General features: G+C 42.0%; 1 non-coding gene and 1 pseudogene across 1 annotated transcript in view; both read left to right on the top strand.

The window, feature by feature from the left end:
- Nucleotides 1-3,793: 3,793 nt before the first annotated feature.
- On the top strand, nt 3,794-3,945 carry LOC142357766 (5.8S ribosomal RNA; annotated as a pseudogene).
- A 1,683-nt stretch (nt 3,946-5,628) lies between these two features.
- Nucleotides 5,629-6,484, top strand: part of LOC142357767 (large subunit ribosomal RNA) — a gene marked incomplete at its 3' end in the record, with an annotated part of 3,356 nt that continues 2,500 nt past the window's right edge. Inside the window, exon 1 of the ribosomal RNA XR_012761697.1 lies at nt 5,629-6,484. This exon is cut by the window's right edge and continues 2,500 nt beyond it. This is a non-coding gene — a ribosomal RNA (large subunit ribosomal RNA).

The following is a 6,484-nucleotide window of genomic DNA, read 5'->3' as shown; positions in this document are numbered from 1 at the left end:
AGTCAGAGTATTGAAGAGGATTAGATACCCTCGTACTTCTGACCATAAACTATACCAACCTACAATTTGTCAAAGTCGATCTTGACTTGGCAAGAGATTAACCGGGAAACCAAAGTTTATTGGTTCCGGGGGAAGTATGGTTGCAAAATCGAAACTTAAAGGAATTGACGGAAGGGCACCACCAGGAGTGGAGCCTGCGGCTTAATTTGACTCAACACGGGAAAACTCACCCGGTCCAGACATCTTAAGGATTGACAGATTGAATATCTTTCATGATTATATGGGCGGTGGTGCATGGCCGTTCTTAGTTAGTGGAGTGATCTGTCTGGTTAATTCCGATAACGAACGAGATCTTCTCCATCTAAATAATGAAATTCACTATATGTGAATTCAAACACTTCTTAGAGGAACTATGCGGAATTAAATACCGCAGATGAAGTGAGGCTATAACAGGTCTGTGATGCCCTTAGATGTTCTGGACTGCACGCGCGCTACACTGTGTACTTTTAGATTGAGTACTCAGCCCTTGGTCCGAAATGGACTGGGCAATCAGAGAAAAGTACAGCGCTTCAAGGGGATCGTCTGTTGTAACTTGCAGACGTGAACCAGGAATTCCTGGTACTTATGAGTCAACAACTCATAGGGATTACGTCCCTGCCCTTTGTACACACCGCCCGTCGCTACTACTGATTGGATAGTTAAGCAAGAATTGCAAATTCCTACTGTTGGGACTTCGGTCTCCGGCAACGGGATGAAGCGGATCGAGCTTAATTGTCTAGAGGAAGTAAAAGTCGTAACAAGGTTTCCGTAGGGGAACCTGCGGAAGGATCAGTGATTGATTCCTTCGGGCATGGCTGCTGGTAGAGGCCATGTCTGTAGTGCGCATGACGCTCTGTCGCTAGAGATTGCTTGGCAACCAATCTCGAATTATGTATCGAGCTCAAAAACTACTTGTGTGGATACATAGTTCAGCAGTCATGGCAAGGGACTGCTTAAAGGGAGACTAGTTAGCAAAAGCAGCCTAGCAGAACTGCAGCTATCTAGATCTCAGAAGCTGGGTTATAGAAGCCCAGCTATAGACTTGTGAATGAGAAAGGCCTAAAAAGGTCCACAAGTCGCGTGGTTAGAACCGACACGCAAAAATCCCAGCGAGTGACAGAGCGTTGCGCTGTTCAGTGGGAAAGAGTTGAGCTACTCGGGGCGCCCACTGAACTTGCTCCGAGCCAAAGGCTCGAAAAAACACAGCTTAGCCTCAGATCCTTTACATAGAAGGCTAGCTAAAATAAACTTACCTTGGACGAGGGTAAAGTTTAGTCAGTTCTTAGGGGAGAGTAATCCACAGCTTCTCGCCCTCTGAACATTCTCCCAGATATGTAGGTCTGGGAGAGTCTCCTCCTGTTCTTCGGAATCTGGAGGTAGACAAAGACAGTACGATACGATCTTGCATCGGGATGACTAACCGATAATGATCATAATCTGACAATTTTTCCGGCTTGAGGCACCGGAGTCAGATTAAAGACACATACTGAACTAAAGGCGTATGTGCAAAGCTTGTCGGAGTGTAGAGAGTCAAGCTGAGTTGACTCGTCACGTGGTGATGACAACAGCCATGTGCAAAACACTCACAACTTTATCGTCTATGTGGAAAAGGTTGCTAACAGCGCTCTCTATGAGAGGCCCTCGCATATAACTATACGAGGAAAAGGCGATAGAGTTGTTTGAATGTGGGGCAGGTTCATCGACAAGCTAAGTTGATCACATTCTTGTTGTGGCATCCTACTAGAATTGGTCACGGTCTGCACCAACTCTCCCCAAGTTGGCCAGACTTAAAACTAGAAATAAGGTTTGCAGCTATGTGAACCTAGAAACTGTAAAGGAGTTGAAAGAACTTAAAGGAATTGAAAGAGGCCTTGAGGTATATCCTCTTGGTAAAGACCCACAAAAGCTCACAAAAGTGGCTTCGAAGGGCAAAACTGGTTCATCCAAAACAATTGGAGAGCTTAAAGCAGAACCAATTCGAATGAAACACTATTGGTGAAACTTCATCATGAGAACGTCACAAGCTGATCACGCTCTATGATATGACTAGTATTATGTTGCTTCTAGTAGGCTAAGCGCAAGCCGAAACATCAACATGTGAAAGTCGTAGAATTTTGCAATCAAACTGTGGCTAGTACTGTGATGTTACTAGTAACCTGGTGTTCCGTCATATGGCCAAGAGAGCATTTGAAGGCGAAACTTCTGCATGGGAAAGCTGCATCATGATCAAAATTTTATATCGAGTATTATGTTGACGTTAGTAGGCCTTGGCCGAAAACGCAGCATGTGAAAGGTATAGATAAAAGTTATTGTTGCAGTCAGTACTGTGTAGTTACTAGTAGCTGGATTTAAGCTCAAAATGAGACACTGTTGGTGAAACTTCATCATGAGAATGTCACAAGCTGATCAAGCTCTATGATATGACTAGTATTATGTTGCTTCTAGTAGGCTAAGCGCAAGCCGAAACATCAACATGTGAAAGTCGTAGAATTTTGCGATCAAATTGTGGCTAGTACTGTGATGTTACTAGTAACCTTGTGTTACGTCATATGGCCAAGAGAGCATTTGAAGGCGAAACTTCTGCATGGGGAAGCTGCATCATGAACAAAAGTTTATATCGAGTATTATGTTGACATTAGTAGGCCCTGGCCGAAAGCGCAGCATGTGAAAGGTATAGATAAAAGTTATCGTTGCAGTCAGTACTGTGTAGTTACTAGTAGCTGGATTTAAGCTCGAAATGAGACACTGTTGGTGAAACTTCATCATGAGAACGTCACAAGCTGATCACGCTCCATGATATGACTAGTATTATGTTGCTTCTAGTAGGCTAAGCGCAAGCCGAAACATCAACATGTGAAAGTCGTAGAATTTTGCGATCAAATTGTGGCTAGTACTGTGATGTTACTAGTAACCTTGTGTTACGTCATATGGCCAAGAGAGCATTTGAAGGCGAAACTTCTGCATGGGGAAGCTGCATCATGAACAAAAGTTTATATCGAGTATTATGTTGACGTTAGTAGGCCCTGGCCGAAAGCGCAGCATGTGAAAGGTATAGATAAAAGTTAGCGTTGCAGTCAGTACTGTGTAGTTACTAGTAGCTGGATTTAAGCTCGAAATGAGACACTGTTGGTGAAACTTCATCATGAGAACGTCACAAGCTGATCACGCTCTATGATATGACTAGTATTATGTTGCTTCTAGTAGGCTAAGCGCAAGCCGAAACATCAACATTTGAAAGTCGTAGAATTTTGCAATCAAACTGTGGCTAGTACTGTGATGTTACTAGTAACCTTTTCTTACGTCATATGGCCAAGAGAGCATTTGAAGGCGAAACTTCTGCATGGGGAAGCTGCATCATGAACAAAAGTTTATATCGAGTATTATGTTGACGTTAGTAGGCCCTGGCCGAAAGCGCAGCATGTGAAAGGTATAGATAAAAGTTATCGTTGCAGTCAGTACTGTGTAGTTACTAGTAGCTGGATTTAAGCTCGAAGTGAGACACTGTTGGTGAAACTTCATCATGAGAACGTCACAAGCTGATCACGCTCTATGATATGACTAGTATTATGTTGCTTATAGTAGGCTAAGCGCAAGCCGAAACATCAACATGTGAAAGTCGTAGAATTTTGCGATCAAACTGTGGCTAGTACTTTGATGATGCTTGTAGCCAACCGAATTGGTTGAAAAGCCCAATAAGTAAGCTAACTTGGGAGAGCTTGTTGGAAACCAAATGCTACTAGATTGGTCCAAATACATCCTTCAACAGGGGATCACTTGGCTCGCTTTACGAAGAGGAGCACAGCTATATGTGTTAATTCGGTATGAATCGCAAGATTTGTTTACCGACCTCTCTAACGCAAAAGGCGGTCTCGGCTTCGGCTGTTGACTGCGTCCGATTCAGGGTTATATAACTCTCGATTGAACACATTGATGTTCTATTGTTGGTGCTTCCAATAAAATTGGAACACTTAAAGCAGAACCGATTCAAATAATAGCATTCTGATCAATGATTGCATTCCTTGATCAAGAACTGCTGGAGTCATTGTGATGGCGAATTTTCTTCATAAGAAAATTGCAAAGAGACGGAACTTAATGAGACTAGTATTATGTTGTTTCTAGTAAGCGGAAGCTGAAACAGCAACATGTGAAAATCAAGTTTTGTTCAATGATCTCGAGGCGATAAGTACTATGAAGCAACTAGTAGCCTAAGCATGACTCAGATTTGAGACAGTCAAAAAGACTGGCGAAACTTCTTCACATGAAAGTTACATAGAGAACTACAAATGTATACAGCGAGTATTATGTTGTTTCTAGTAGGCGAAAGCTGAAACATCAACATGTGAAAGTTGTCTGCAAACTGTAGAACGATATGTGATTAGTACTGTGCTGTTACTAGTAGCCAGTCTGACTGTAGAAGCCAAGACAAAGGGAAACTAATGCATCTGAAAAGGACAAGTTATGGAAAGGTATGCACGATAAGTATTATGTTGTTTCTAGTAAGCGGCAGCTGAAACATCAACATGTGAACGTCGTTGTGTACAGTAACCTAGAACTATATAGTCCTTAGTAACGTGCATTTACTAGTACCTGTAATTGGTATTCAGACTCAGGCAGTTTGGAATAGTTTGGCAAAGATGCACCAGAGAAAACTGGGATTTGATACAGAAATTGTTGAATACAAGTATTATGCTGCTTCTAGTAGGTTGAATCCGAAACATCAGCATGTGAAAATTGAAAACATTTCTGGTTCGAATTGTCACAATTATTTGGTGATCTGAGTAGCCAAACTCACTACAACGCCAATTGAAGGCAAAAATTCTCAACGGGAAAAGCTATTCTCATTGAATGAGCTAACAAGACGAGTATTATGTTGCTTCTAGTAGGCGAAAGCCAAAACATCAACATGTGAAAGTCTTGCTGAACAAATTTAATGTTGTTGAGCTCAGTACCGTGTGAATTAGTAGCCATAATTGGCGAGCGAAAATTGAACTGGCGAAACTTCGTCTTTGGAAAATTGCAGATGCCGAGCACTTATTTTGCAACGAGTATTATGTTGACTGTAGTAAGCGAAAGCCGAAACAGCAACATGTGAAAGCTGTTGAAATTTGTGGTCATTTTGCAATAAGTACAAGGAGTGTAACTAGTAGCCAGGTCAAAATTTGGGATAAGAATGAGCAAAAATTCTGCATGAGAACAGTTGAAATTATGAAACTAAATTACAAAGACTAGTATTATGTTGTTTCGAGTACGCGAAAGCGGAAACATCAACATGTGAACGTTTGTAACGAAGTTTCGTTAATTTTCAGCCTAGTACTGAGCAAGAACGAGTAGCCTCATCTCCAATCCCACGCAAAATGTAGTGAAATATGTGAGTGAACCTTATTCACGGTGAGGGTTTCCCGAGGTCTGTATTGCAGCGAGTATTATGTTGCTTCTAGTAAGCGAAAGCTGAAACAACAACATTTGAAAGTTGGAATTAATGACTGAATGGAAACTTCGACCTGTGTTTGATAGTAGTAGCGAACAAAACTGCTGAATCGGTTTCTGTCTCATATTGGTCAGTGAACCAATTAAGAGACAATCAACTACATAACCTGAATTGGGCGAGAGAACCCCCTTAACTTAAGCATATCAGTAAGGGGAGGAAAAGAAATCAACTGAGAATCCCTTAGTAATGGCGAATGAACAGGGAAAAGCTCATCGGGAAGAGAAATGGCAACATTTCTCGGTGTCCGGTATGGTTTGATGCTAGACTGGTGAATTTGTCCTGATGTCTACTGGAAAGTAGCATCAAAGAAGGTGAAAATCCTGTAAAGGTCATTTTCGATACCAGTCATAATGGCTCATTCCTATGAGTAGAGTTGTTTGAAAGTGCAACTCGAAGCTGGAGATATGTCTCTCCAAAAGCTAATTATAAAGCGAGACCGATAGTAAACAAGTACCGTGAGGGAAAGTTGAAAAGCACTCTGAAGAGAGAGTGAAAAGTACGTGAAACTGTTGAAGGGGAACTGGAGTGAGCGTTACCATACTCAATGCCTTGATATTATATTCTCGGCTACCGAGTAGTGTAGTTGTCGTCTTTTGGCAAATCTTGTTAATGAATCGAGCAGAAGTTTTCCTCGGAATTCTTCTTGTTGATTCTAAACAAAATGAGATAAATTGATCTTGATTGCCTGTCTGACCTCAACTTCCTATTCAATGCTCTCTACAGCCCGTCTTGAAACACGGACCAAGGAGTGTGAGTTGCTTGCAAGTGTTGTCGCTCATTGAAAGCGCACACGCGAAATGAAAGTGAACAGTGTAATTTTTATGAATTGCACTACTTTGTGTGGTGAGGGCGCCGATTCGGTGTCCCGCAACCACGGACGGTTTTGCTCTTATTGCATGACTGATCCAGAGCAAGTAGCACACGACCCGAAAGATGGTGATCTATGCTTGGGCAGGG

The sequence above is a fragment of the Convolutriloba macropyga genome, unplaced genomic scaffold (assembly GCF_964194025.1).
Source record: "Convolutriloba macropyga unplaced genomic scaffold, txConMacr16.3 SCAFFOLD_5072, whole genome shotgun sequence".
Lineage (NCBI taxonomy): Eukaryota > Metazoa > Xenacoelomorpha > Acoela > Convolutidae > Convolutriloba > Convolutriloba macropyga.
The sequence above is the reverse complement of the archived record's forward strand: the minus strand, read 5'-3'. Positions and strand labels throughout refer to the sequence as shown.